Source organism: Phoenix dactylifera, chromosome 1, assembly GCF_009389715.1.
Source record: "Phoenix dactylifera cultivar Barhee BC4 chromosome 1, palm_55x_up_171113_PBpolish2nd_filt_p, whole genome shotgun sequence".
Lineage (NCBI taxonomy): Eukaryota > Viridiplantae > Streptophyta > Magnoliopsida > Arecales > Arecaceae > Phoenix > Phoenix dactylifera.
In genome coordinates this window covers 16,255,078-16,270,267 of record NC_052392.1, presented here as the reverse complement: position 1 = coordinate 16,270,267, position 15,190 = coordinate 16,255,078, and the positions used below count along the sequence as shown (strand labels likewise).

At 37.1% G+C, this 15,190-nt stretch overlaps 1 pseudogene; it reads right to left on the bottom strand.

Annotated features, from left to right (window-relative positions):
- Nucleotides 1-1,032: 1,032 nt before the first annotated feature.
- On the bottom strand, nucleotides 1,033-14,670 carry LOC120111302 (annotated as a pseudogene).
- Between the last annotated feature and the right edge of the window lie 520 nt (nucleotides 14,671-15,190).

The following is a 15,190-nucleotide window of genomic DNA, read 5'->3' as shown; positions in this document are numbered from 1 at the left end:
GTTATTCGCTGGATAGATCTTAGGTATTTATACAAGACTAAGGAATGCAAAAATACCTTCTGGCAACCTTTTTTGAGTGAGATCCTAAATTGTTACCATAATCAGCTTGAGTTAGCTAGTCGGCAAACTCTGGAGTTGATTTATCGTAACAATAATCAATGTTCTTTTATACCGTAAAGTCTCAACAAAATATAGATATCATTTAGCATATGTCTCAAATTTATAAGTTTTAGGAAGTCGAATCCGTTCTAATAACCTTTTATACATATATCTTCAAAATTCATTATTCTATGGGCATCAAAAATGTAGATTGCCTCTCTAGTAACCCTTTTATACTCCATACAGACCCTCTATATTTTCTATCGACAACTACATGGAACTTAAAGATGCCTTGCTAATAGCTAAATATTACTTCTTGTTGAAGCACCAAATGCACGACCAGTGTTGACTGTTATGTTTGGAACCTTAGGCTTACCCCTTCCGTGCCAAGAGATTCTAGGAAGCATGGCCGTGCTATGTTCCACTCTCTTTGGTTTGAGGCTAAACTAGAGGTCCAGTCTCCCAGTCTTTGATGCATGATGGTGATGATTGGTTGGGGAGAATCGCATGTAGTGTCATAGCATAGAACATCCCACAGACTGAATTTGAGGCCACTGGACGAGAGCCATCGCATTATTACATGGACAGAGCCCACTCGACGAGGGCCATGGCATTGTTACATGGACATCACAGAAATTGGACCTCTGTTCTCAGTTCAGTTCAACCCAAACTGGAGAGGATCCGCACCAGGATTATTAATCACTGGATGATAAACTAAAATCTGGAGCTGGCCAAGCGAACATAAGATGCTTTCAAAAATAGCTGCCTCATTTCTAAGTACTGAAGACCTGCCAAAGACGCTCGAATAGTTGCATCATCTCATTCATGTCAAGTCCGCACCGTTCACAACCATGTATTCTGAGCAGTATTTCTTACCGCCATTTGATCCACGTCAGAACAATTTGGAAGGCATATCAAAAACTCTCATCAGGATAAACCTCATTGTTAACTATGGCTTTTTAACTTGCACCAAACTCAAAGCGATCAGAATGAGATATAACTTACAGAATCAGCTGATGCAACCTGCAAACACCAAAAAGTTGAAGGCCATCCAAACAATTTACATGTCACGGGCTATTCACTGAAATAACTTTACAGAGGCAGCTTTCCCCATTGTGCTTCTATGGCTGGGGCTTAGGATGACTTAGATTGACCCCTCATCAGAGATATCCTTCCCACTAAATATAAGGAGCTGTTATTTTTCCATGTGGTAAGAAATAAATCTTAGCAACGCCAGTTTACAGAACATGGGGCTTCACTGGGCCTCATACGGTGGTAAATTTAGTGAAGGCTGGTGGAGCACAAGTTATATGTCATCATCATCACCATCATGCCGGTAGTCTGATGCGACACCATCCCCAGCCATGCGGACACCATCAGAACCTTCTCTACCTTCACCTGCCATGTCATCCTCATAGTTTGCTCCATGTTGGTTCCCAGCATATTGCTGGCTCCTCCATCCTCGATCTCGGTCCATGGATTGCCCGTGTGAATACTGATGGCCTCCATCTGTGTCATGGAAAATGGATGGGTTAGAACTCAGATAAATGCATGAGTTATTTAGAAAATGTAGTGACTTTGGACTAAGAATTGCATCAATGGCTTGCTAAGAAGCTTCCTTCATTATGTGAGACTTGTTATCTTCCCCACATTGCAAAACATATTATGATGAAACAGTGTGTAGAAGATGAATGATGAAACAAAATGCAATGCACCAATATGTCAGAATGCAGCAGATTCTAAATGGTAGGAGAAAAAAATGTGGGAATTCTTCTTTTTGATAAAGAGCAAAATCATACCAAGATGTGTCAGAGTTCCAGGCAAATGAAAACTTTCGATTGATTAATGATATGAGTTTTTTTTTTTTTTTGCGTACATACCCTCCTAAATATTGAAATTTGCGTGAATACCCTTCTAAAATTGATATTTGCATGTGTACCCTTATAAAATACTTATTTTGCATGTATACCCTTTATTTTTTTTTCTTGCATATATGCCCGCACCATCTAACGCCGTCAAAAAATTAGCTGTTTAAAATTAAAAATGACTAAAATATCCCTAATGGTAGATATGCAAAAGAAAACATTTATAAGGGTATATATGCAAATAATACTTGCGAGGGTATTCATGTAATTCATTATATTTAGGAGGGTTTACATGCAAAAAATTCTAATTTTATTTTTTTCTATTTCTTTAACACTCAAATTTGTCTAGGATGACCTTCTACTACATCGTCATGGAGGTTAATAAGTCTGAAGGGTTCGAATTCCAATGATTTTGCTTGGGGATGATTGATGTTGTTCTTCTACCTATGAGCATAGTAGTAGCAAGAAAGCCTGAACATTGCAATCTATCGTGTGCCTTTAAGAGATTCTAATCATTTTCTATATTCTAATATATGCCTTTATATATATGCATTTATAACGATAAATAAAATAAGCTATGTTTTGATGAAATAAGATATAGAGGTTGTTATAAATGAAAAAGAATAAAGTAGAATCATTCCATAATTAGTGAAAGAACTTTCATAACTCCTTTTGTTATCTAATTGTCGAATCAATTTTTTTTTAAGCAATATTTTTATGGAAAACATTAAGGAGCAGGCACTAGACAAATCTGAGTCTTAAAACAAGTTGAAATAGAAAAAAATATAAAATTAGAATTTTTTTCATGTGAACCCTCCTAAATATGTGAAATTATATGAATACCCTCACAAAGTATTATTTGCATATATACCCTTATAAATATTTTTTTTTTGCATATCTACCCATTAAGGATATTTCACTCATTTTCAATTTTAAAGCGCTAATTTTTTGACGGCATTAGATGGTATGGGCACAATGCAAGAAAAAAAGAAAATAAAGGGTATACCCGCAAAAGAAATATTTTATAACGGTACACGTGCAAATATCAATTTTAGGAGGGTATTCATACAAATTTCAATATCTAGGAGGATATGTATGCAAAAAACCCTAATGATATTAAGACTTCCGTAAACATTGCTAAAATGCTTAAACTATTGAAGAAAAATATTACATTTAACCAATTTTCTTTCTCTATTCTATGATTTCTATCACATCAACAAGGTATGTGCAAAGAGTTTACCTAGAATTAACGGGAAGTAGATAACTCATACAGACAAAAAGCCTTCTTGTTCTGGATACCATGTAAAATTAAACAGAAAGATGTGCCTATTAGTATTTATCACTTTCACCATTAGACGCATTAGCGCAAAGATCTTATCTAGAATTAACAGAAAAGTAGACAACTCATACAGATAAGTAACGCCTTCTTGATATACCGAACATCATGTAAAATTGAACAGAAAGATGGGACTATTAGTATTACCACTTTCACCATCAGACGCATCAGCAAGCCTCGAAATTGCATCTATCAGTGATTGTTCATGTTCCTGCAATAATAGCAAGTATCCTCTATTTCCTCAAAACAAACAAGAAGTGCCCTCTATGTTTGTCGATAAATACAATAATCATCTACGAAATAACAGTTTATAGGAGTTATCTTACTTTCAACATTTTCTTTGCCTTCTCAATCTCAAGGGGATCGGGATGACTGGCACCAAAGACCCTCTCCACCTGCTTGGCATCATAAAGTGAAATCGGAGAAGAAAAAAGAAATTAAATCAAAATATTCTTGCACTCCATGCCTTCTAAGTTTCTCAAATGCATACCTCCTTTATTAGAGTCTCTGTGTTAAGTATTTCAATGTCATCAGTGGGCTTCTTCCCAATGCCATTTTGTGATGGGGGAAAATCTTTTTTGGCCTGATTCTTCAAGGACCCCCTTCCCCTTCCTGCACCTGGAATGGCGCCACCACGGCCTGTAGACTTCTTAGCCCCACGGCCTGGTCCACCCCGAACTGGCCGATTAATGATGCTTGGATCCTCACCTTCCCATCTAATATCTTCAGGTGAAATCTGCAGTCAAAGAAATTGTTAAAGCAAATATGAAAAGCCCCAGACAACTTGCTTGGTAAGTCACATCCCTCACAGAACAATTTTAGAGGGGCTTACAATATAAGAAGCATCTGTTAATGCGAACAAATGGAAATACTCTGACCCAGCAATCAGAAATAGAAAATGACAAGGAGTTTTGGATGAGCATTTGGAAAGTTAAATGCAAAAGGAAGCCCCAGCGGCTTGAGAATGATGGAATAACACCTAGTTGGTCCTCACTAGTAGCAATATGAAAATGATGAAGAGATTTTCTTTCTATTGTTTTCTCCCCTTTTTTTTTCTCTGTGTTGAAAACTGTACCAATATGAATTACATATCAAATCAATATCTCCTGGCATCAAGACATAATCCTACGACATGTTCGCCACCTTAAATATATATACACATAACATAATTCAAATGCAGTAAATTTTACTATAAGATCCTGCATGATATGAATGGAATATATGCAAATTACTGAAGCTCTTCAAGGTGCCAAAGCCATACCCACAATGTTGATGGCGTGATGTTCATGAGCTATGCCGACAGAGTGAAAGATAGCAAATATACAGATTCAAGCTCAAAACCCATATTTAACATATAAGATGGGTTTGATAGGATAATGAAAACATTCTTACGCTTTACATACTAGCTCTTGGAGTATATGCAAGTCCCAAGAGCATCAAAGAGCTGCTCATAAGAAACCCTGCCAGCAGATGGCTAACAAATATAACATCATCTATGAAGCAAGGAAACTCCATCACAGACTAAAAATGCCTACCTTTTAAATATCTACTGATTTATAAACTGACAAAAAGTTGGAAATCCATGTTTCTCTTTTCAGCTGCTATTTGAATATTACCTCATGGCCCCAGAAAGTATGAGGCAAAGAAAACAAAAGCTTGAGATAAAGCCAAACTTAAGGGGGGAGTCTATTGGTTTAACAATCATGCATCTAGAACTGCCAAAAACAAAGCAGACTGTGGGATGGAAAAGGAAAAGTTATTTCTTAAAAATTGTAGCAATCAAAGTTCTCCTTTTTGATACTAGACTTTATACCGGTACCATCCTATTATAGTACCGGTATGCGGTACAATACGAAATGGCAAGGCGTGCCGAGTGTCGGCATGGTAAAAACTGTATACAGGTTCGGTCACAATACAGTACGGTACCACCAACCGGCACGGCAAACCTTGGTGGCAGTTATTTCAAAAATTCGGGGCGAGAACTAATTTTGCAACCAATGTGCAAGAAAAAGATGGAGATGCATCTCTGCTAGCCTCATCTTCACAATATTATAATGCTATAGTCACTAATTGCTGTATTTTTTTTCTGAGTTTAGCTCTGTTGCATACCAGAAAGGAACTGAACAAGTCAAAAGTTGTATCAACAAAATCCGGAACTATGTAATCCAAGAGAAAATTATCTTCCATATAAATTTGATAAGCGGATATTCATTTCTATTCCAGATCCAAAAACAATGGACATTTTTCCCTCTCAAAGCAGTAAATTCCCCATAATTAGTTCTGCATCCAGCAATATAAGTTACATTTCAAAGCAGTGGATTCATACGCTACACCAACTCAAATTTATTTAGCGTTGTTAGACCTACACAGGCATGTAGGTGAATAAGGCCTAGACACCATGTAGATCCAAAGTATCCAACACATGGCATGTTAATGAATCCAAAACGATTTTTTGGGTTGGATAACCTATAGGAGCTACGCATTCTTCCCCAACTCACTATCACGGCACACCATCTCCCTTCCTCTAGTCTCTGTTGTCTCCATCTCTTGCTTGAGCCCTTTATTCTTGATGGTTCCTGCCTGTTAATCCTTTATGCAAATCCCAAACCCACGAGGCTGTAGGTGGATGTACCGTCTGTTGTCCCAGCAGATAGGTTCCAGAGCTTAGGCTGCCCTTTTGTGAACAAGCTATCTAATAATCAATCTCCTTTTTGTCACCTGAGTTTGGATCTAAGCATAAGAGAGATGCAAATAATTGTTGCCAACCTTGAATCAATTGGTTAGCTTATTGTGCAAATTGGTCACAACCTCACCTTTAAAGCTGAAGAGGCCCCAGCCACAGAGATTCTTCTTTGCCATATTCTCGAACTCCTCTTCCATCTTATGCCAAAAGAAAGATGCCTTCTCATACCAAAAACAAGAGGGAGGGACAGGATGTTCACTCTAGATATCCTGGCTTACTCATTGATTTTGTATTTATCCACAAAAAAAGAGGGGAAAAAATCAGAACTTGGACTTGAAGGAGAAACTTTATGCCACTATGAAGGCTTGGTCAAAGATGAATGTGGAGTGGGAGGTGGCAGATAGATGTGGAAGGGAGAAGGAGGAGATATTGGTAACAAGAGAAAAAATGGGTAACAGGTCAAGAGACAGGAAAGAAGAGAGGAGGCAGGGCAGATGGATAGAAGAAAAGGTAGCAGGGTAACAGTCTAACATAAGGATTTTAACTGATAGAAACCAGCCCAGCCAGTAGCCACAAGACATGTCAGTTTCCTTCACCTACACCCATGTATAGGTCTAGAAATGCTCTTATTTATCACTTGAAGGAGCCCCCAAATTTGTGAAAACAACCAGCACACTCCTTAAGCCCCATATAATATCTAAATAACTGGGTGATGCCAAGAACATGTATCAAAATCTGAATGCCATCAGAAACACTTATGAGAGCAGATGATTAAAGATGATTCTGTGGAGCCACATGTCCTGCCCCTTCCTGGGTGGAGACAAAATTAAGGGATGTGCCCCTCCAAGAACAAGACCCAACCATTGGGAGTGCAAATAACATATACAGGAGCAATAGAAAGTCATGGAAAAATGGGGACTGTAATGCAAGTTTTACCCATTCACTTCAGTCTGGGAACAAAACCTAATGAAGAATATAGACAAAGATTAAACCAGCAAAATACAGGCTTTATCCATAACCAACTTACAGGTAAACCAATAACTGTATTCCTTTCAAAGGACCTACATCCTTATCAACAATGAAAAGCCAACCAAATGCTTCCCAAAAATTTAAGAGGACTACCAACAAAGGGGAGTATGAATAGGACCAGCCAATACCCTGTTTAATAACCTTAAAAACCATACGAAAAGGCACGCTACATAAACATAATTCATATATTCTTTCATCCCTTCTGGAGAGATGTCGTGAAACTGGAATTTGCTTTCCCAATCCACCATCTTTTTCTATGTAACTCTTGGAATGCAATAAGTGCAGATCCATCTTTGTCATAATTCCTAAACACTGAGGTAAAAGGTGTCAAGGCTGAGCTTTGTCCTTACTACTCAAAAAAACTGCAAACTTAGTCTTTTCAATATTAAATTCCATTTCAAGCCACCTTGCTTGACATAGAAAAGCGCTCATCAGGAGTAGGTAAATTGAAGTATCACAAGCATAAATCTAGTCATTTAAAATACTGTTTCAGATCCGTCTCATTATTTTCCTGCCATTACCCTCTGTAGGTTATGATTCAGCTAACAAGCTGTGAGAGACCTAAAACTGCAATAATTTCCCTGACACTCTAAAAAATTTAGCTTGTCATATTTTGATGTAGCAAAGATCATTCGTAAGTTATCCTCCAACCATGCAGCACCCTATCAGACTTATCTTCCCTCACATTATTCCATATATAACATCACTTCAACAAACAAGTCATCATAACTGAGCTTACTAACTTTACTAATTCCATCAGTTTTTTAACAAAAGGTGCATTAATAATGTCAACTAAGTAAAAAATATAATTCAACAAGCATATAAAAAAATATGCCAGCCAATCATAAATACAATAAGATGAACAATATGTTTCTGTCACAAAAATCATAAATCATGCTGTATGAACAAATTGTAGTATGGGACTATGTAAGTAAGTTTTGTAGGCCTGATACATTATCAAATAATCACCAATTTAGCTCAAATAACATGCTAGAAAATTACATCCCCTCTTACCAGGTAGTAAAACATAATACCATGTCTCACTAACCTGCAATTTAATAATAAAAAAATCCATGGCTTTGGTAGCACATGAAAATTGCTAATGACATAACCAACAAAACTCCAGCATGCAGTAATTCTATCTTTTTGGATTCCTAAAAGGATTAAGTCATCTACATTTTGTTTCTATAAATTTCTTAAAATTTTCGGCCACAAATAACTTCAATGAAATTCCTTAAGCATGGCCTAATTTTCAATATAAATAGAAAAAAATTGCATACACAACAAACATAATTAACAAGCATTAACCCATCTCTATAGCTTAGACTCCCCGCATATATTCTTGCACATCTTAGAAATGATAATTGCAGCTACAGAGAGAGAGAGAGAGAGCAACTTTTGGTGATAATATATTGTTCACACAATAACATGCACGAACATACTTCATGAAATTTACTATTTAAAATTTTACCCAAGTAAATGCAAGCATTGGTAAGGGCTACAAGGCAACATGCAATTGTACAACAAATTAGTCTGTTATGATTTTAAATATTTGTCATAGAAGAAATTGAATCACCTCTTTGAGATTAACCCATTCCCATGTCTCATTGTCTGTTCCTATATCATATACCAGAGCATGACGACCCTGAGAATTGCAAAATGGTAAGCTTGGCAATGTGCAACTCCGACACGGTGAAAATGAGCACCAAAATAACCAAACACACCTCAACTGGATTATAATCAGTTATAACAGCCTCATAGAAGTTATTATCTTCAGGCCATCTTGTCATGACTTTCCGCCCAACCAGTGGATCATATGGTGGTGCTTCTGCAAGAGCACCTGTAGAACTCCTGTTCGCAACCTGGCCCCTTCCACTTGGACCTGCAGAAGGATAGTGCATGGACTTCATTGAAGATACACCAGGCAATGCCTGACCCTGAAAATTGGAGGAATTAAAAACAAATGAACATCAAGAAAAAGGAATGGACAAGAAAATGGAGAATGCACATTACTTTACAAAACATTCATGCTTGGAATCATAAACTTACTGTTTTAGGCTTCTTGCCCCTTGCCCCTGCTGCAGCTCCCCGTTTTGCTGCTGTCGATGATGGCTGAATGGAAGTGGCAACTGGCTGTGAGTGCAATACAGGAGATGGTGCACCCAAAGATAGAGAGGGAATGGTCTGAGATGGCTTCTGTCTCTTGCGAGAAGCTGAAACAGTGGGACTAGGTACTGGATCATTTGTGAGTTGAGCACTGTTAAGCAAGCCAGTTTGGTGTCCGCCTGCCCTCCATTCCCTATATAAAATTTGTCAAACAATTCATGCTAACAATTAGAGAAGAGGGCAAAATTCGTCATCTGTATTGTTTATCGTAAGTGGGTCCTTCTAACAAGATTTATTAATTACAGACCTTATTCTCCTAATAATGTCATCAGCATTAACCCTGCTTAATAGTTCTCTGTGTTCCCTCATCGGATAGTCTCAGTTCCTTTCTCAGTTCAGTTATAAGACTTTCTTTCTCCTGAAGAATTCAAATATTTCACAAGGTTTCCAAGAAATATCCACAGGAAAAGTAAAGAACATATTGTTTTGGATAAGATTATAGTTGGATGGATACCCATGTAATGGCATCCGCCTGAGCCTTAAATGCTCGAAGAACTGAACTGTATGCTTCTTGCTCAAGCCGATGTATTTGGGTCTCCATATCATTCTGTACCCTGGGGTATGAAATAGCACCAAGAATGGTTCTTCCATTCCCGGCGACACGCCCTCCTCTTGCACCCCTGTTCTGATGTGATGGTGGAAGGTCATCATCAGTCCCTGCAGTCAATTCAGGGATGATAGAATATCACAAGATAACCAGTATAATTATGTAGGGAGGAAATAGATTCTGATGACATAAAGAAAGCTCAAGCAACATCACACCAGAGTGCAACTAAATGGAATTGTTGAATTAAGGAGGCATTTATGATTGGAGGAAAGGATGACAGAGGAGTTCCATATGATTGCAGCTTATAAGAGGTCAATCCATAATCATTGAGGATTAACTTAGCATGTTGCTATCAAAAGGCATGCGCAAAACAATATTGCTAAGGCACAATTTAAATTTTACAGCATCAAAATCCTGAAAACTTCAAATGTTGAGATGATGATAACTTTGCCATAAGTCTCCCAACATTGATTGCAAATAAAAAATAAACATTAAACAATTTCACGTCAAAGAAGCGCTCCCTCTTATATAATTAGGAATTTAAATTGTAGAGAAGCATATCTCTAAAATCTAACCAACTAAAGCCTATCCCAACTCTTCAACTGATGAAAAACATGGAAAAGCGGAAAAAGTGGCAAATGTATTACAATGGTAATGCTAACCTCCATGAAAATATCTGGTTTCCCATCATTGAATTGAAGAGACTTACTCTATAAACCTTAATCTACAGTCATTAGGCCCCTTATAGTCAACGTATAACTCATCTAAAAATCACTACTAACATTAGACCTTGGAATAATATGATATAGAATGGTTTGGCAATTGTCACTATTTTCACACAAACCTGATGCATAACCAACAGTTCTGCAACTGCCAAAAAAATGTTAAGCCAAAGTCATTTGTATGTGCATTATAAGATAAAAGGAAAACCTAATAGCTCCATGGCAGCATAACTATAAGCACCATAACAACATAACTCTATAAAAATCATGTGCATACCATGAACTGAAAAGCATCAATGCAAAGAGTTAATACTACCTTAAATAATGCATAACATTATTCTTGTATCAGTTAATAAAATCTTGCCAATAGATACATATGAAACAAACATTTCATGCATTTTGGCTGATCAGGTATGTAGTTTGCAGAGACCCCAAGTATATTATGTAGGACTGGAGCTAAATAGTGCAAAAAAGAATCCGTGATATTGCCAATGACACTTCTCTTAAAAAAAAAAAGAAAAAAAAAAGAAAAAAAAAAGAAGATATTGCTAATGACAGTTATTCCATGCATGGTCAAGATAAAGCTAACATGGGTGTGGCAATAAAGTTTGGAACAGGTGTTCTGCAAATATACGGACTGAATATTTTTCGTCGGAGATGATAAGAAATGATAAGTGGGATAAGTCTTTGATACCCAAATTTTGTTCTAGAGTTAAAGAATATTTGCTGAATTTTTGGAAAGTTCATATTCTATAAATGCCTCTAAATGTGGTGAAAAATGGTCCTCCTAATTGGTTAGCAAGGACCAGGACAGTTTTTTGGGAAAGATTAGTTGGGAGGTTTACCTTCTTGCAAAAAACCTCAGCTTGCCATCAATTTGTTATGATGAATTTAGCTAATTGTTTTAGCAGGGGAAAAAGGGGGTACACCAAGAGATAAGAATGCAAGTAGTAACTTCACAATTTTGACTTGACCAATGCCAAGAAAGTAGAAAGCTTCTTCAAGAATTATCATAACATGTTCCAAGAAAAGCACAAAATACATCATTTAGGGAGCATATTAACACTACAAGAAGTAAAAGAAGGACAAAAGAATAAGGGTAGCACAGTAAATGCAAAAAAAGTGGCAGTTAGAGAGCAAGCAAAAAAGTATATATAATAATATATCAATTCATGGAGCTAATTGGACCTAATTCACTAGAAGCTAGTGGGACTCAAACTCCAATATGTAGTAGCATACATCATGAATTAAATATATGAACTTAATTCAAAACAGCTATCATGAGAACTCGTTGGATTTTATTATAAAAGTAGTACATACATAACGTAGTATTGCTTGCTAACTTGAACTTGCATGCAAGAATACTAGACATATGGAGGGCTCTAAAGCCAACCTTGGTATTTGGGACAACAATTGATGTTTGCATTACATATCCACCAATGAGATTCTCACAGTATCAATGTACCAAAATTTGTTTCTGTAATGTCCAGCTCGGTGATGCAAAGGCACTATTTTGTAAATATCAGTTTTTTACTTGATTAAACTTCAGGAATATTATTAGCAGTTTCGAAGTTCTATTTTGAGTAGGATCAGTGCCTATATGCCCTACTTTATATATATACAATCTGTAAGAAAAGTTTTAAAGGTCACTATGGCTGTTTTAAAATAGTTTTGATGTTTTTACAATGCTGGGTTCCATAGGAATCTGAATTATGCGATACTTAGAAACTTCCACTTTCTTTGTTGTAACAAGATATTATCTTCGTTTATAGTTGATCTATTTCAGCCACCCATATGCTCTTTCAGCACATTAATCACAAGAAACAGGGATATTAGGAAAGTTTCTTGCATTGCTTACATGAATCCAAAATTTGCTTGGCAAAGTAAATAAAGACAACCCATGTTTTCTTTTGTTCTTAGATCTTAGAACTCAATTTAAACTTAAATCCCTAGACCTTAGGTCATCAAAAGTTGAAATTTTGTGTTCTATATAGCAAGTAGTTCACTTTTATTTCAAATCACATGTCAGAACATGAAGTGCCAGCAAGATACAGCTCAATCCCCAATCCCAAATTCCACTCATCTCTATCAAATCCCCTCCCCAATGCCTGCTTCATATCATCCGATTACTGAGCACCCAAGATTCATGGGAGGAAAGGTTTTCAGCCAAGTTAGGTATGAATAACAATCTCAAGTTCCTTTAAGGGGAATCGCTAGAGTGCAATTTTCCAGGGAAGACATTCTAAAGTTTCAAACATGAGTCACCTACTGCTGGGTTCAACAAAACCACATTTAATCACCTGCTTTGATGAAAAAGGACCTTTGATTACGTAAAACTGAAAACCATGGATCCTTGTAATAATTAGAAATGTTAATAAACTAGTTGATTAGCTACATAAAATTCTAATATTTCCAATTTGATTACAATTAATTAGTCTCTTCCACCGATATATGAAATAGACCTGGTGAACTCAAAAGTGTAATTCATTAGTAGTATAAAAAATTAAAATGAATTGGATATTCACATCCTTTACACAGTTCATATTAGTAGCACATATTTAGCATCTCAGGAGCAGATTCTTCATTCCCTTGCAATTGAGAAGCAACAAGATCAGGTTTTCCCTAACTATCCCTCAAATATGTGGAGTACTGTAACATGATAGAAATAAAGGGAACTTGTAAATATCCTTACCAACATGAAAAGTACTGAACCATGAGAAATCAGGTTATTCCTGTTGCTTTTAGATTCAGAGTCAAGAGAGTTTTGTAACTTAGTAGGACCCTTTCCCTGCCCTCAGGCTTTTATAAAGTGTTCGTGCCAACCTAATGTGCTAGGGTCCTTACTCACAAGACCAATAACTTTGAATGTTTGTTTTGTGCCATATATGTTCTGCTGAAAATTGTAACATTCACATCCTTTATGGAAGATTTCATTTCTCAAAATCATATATAAAAGGGCTTGCCACAAATCAACTTTAAAAGGGACAAAGATACAAGTTTGTTTGGACAAAATGAGCCAAGAGCTATTCACCACTAAACTTGTTTCCCCAAAAAATGTATGTCAAATTATGCTTCACATACTCCACTTCTTTTCTCATTTCAATTCAAACTACTATTCAAGATTTCTCCCTCAGTTTGTCTCACTGCTTCCTGGATCACTTCTTATCATGGTAACCACATCACATTGACATGTATTGCAATAGGACATTATAAGAATTTGCACTTCTTTGTATCTTTTAAATAGAGGAAAATGAGTCTATACACTATGAGCTAGAGATTGAATTTCATAAAGCAGCTTGGATTCCCACATCTAGTGCTTCCATTATTAAATACAAGTATATTTCCCTTTGCACCCTATAAAGTACAAGACGCCTTCAATGCAAAATATTTACACTTCTGAGATTTCGGATGACCAGCTCAGGTTTCACAATCAAGCCAGACTATCTTGAATGCTAACAAAGCCTCGCTACTACATATATATTACCTGATTTAAACCCTAACCTCTATCTGATGCAACGGGGACAGGAAAAACATGAACTCTGACCTATAAAAACCCTAGTTCTTCCCAAGAACCAGAGCTCAACCCGTTCGGCTTACAAATTAAACACCAGCAAGCATTACAGGAACCGAAGGAGAAATTATTTCATGAAAAAAATGAAGGATTCAAGAAAGCTAGGCCTAATTACCAATAAATATAACTCTAAACCCTAATTTTCCAATCTTGCAATACCCCCAAAGCTACCCGAGCTAGTCCAACTAATCCACGCCAAGTTCTTTCCAGTACATGATTTTAAAAGAAAACCCTCTAATTATTTAACCAAGAACCCAGAAACACGTGAGAAATCGCCATTACGCCACAAGAAAGGTTGATTCGACTTACCGCTGCTATCAGAGGATCGTACTCCATGACAGGGCCCTCCCGGAGAGGAATTCTTTTTGCGCGGACACCCTAAAAAATGCTGTGGACGCCTCGAAAAAGAGAAAAGAGAGCGCTTTCTCCTCAGTTAGGCCGAAAGCGCATCAACAACTAGCGATCTGCCTCTCTTACATCCATTTGTTCCCCGATTACCGCAAGAAACCGTTCCGTTCCGAGCGCCCGTAAGCGAATTCAATCGAGAATTCGAATCGCGGGGTGGAATTTAGGGGAGCTTCGTGGAGATCAGTAGATATAGAGAGAGGAAGCCAACGGCGAGAGCGAGGGCGAGCGGGGCGAGGGCGAGCGTAGTCAGGTTCGAAGAAAAGAAGCCGAAAAAAGAGCGGACTCCAAAACGCGTTTATAGCCGAATTTTTAAACAGTTAACGCCTTTTGAGTTCCGGCCGCGGAGTGGACGGCGAATTATGTGATATGGCGTTCCGAATGGACTTGCGTACTATAAACGGCACGCGTCCAGCTCCTGTGTGCCCGAGAGTGCCACGGTATGGTCACCGCCAGGTTGAGAAGAGAAAAATAAATAAATAAATAGAGAAATATAAAAATTTCATTCCATGATGTTGGGAGCCAACATTGAAGATGGAGAAGAAGATGTTAAGTTACAAATAGTTTGATGCATTTGTCATTTTTTATCCATTAATTTCTTGATTTGTTGTTTTATATTTTTAAAATGGTGATAAAGAATTTAAAAGAGAGATCGAAAAGAAAAATTTTGATATTTTTTATATTTCATTAAATCGTCAATTGTGAACCAGCTTAAGCTTAAGTGCGCTAGCTCATTTCTCATTGTCGGTGCCTAGATAATCTTTACA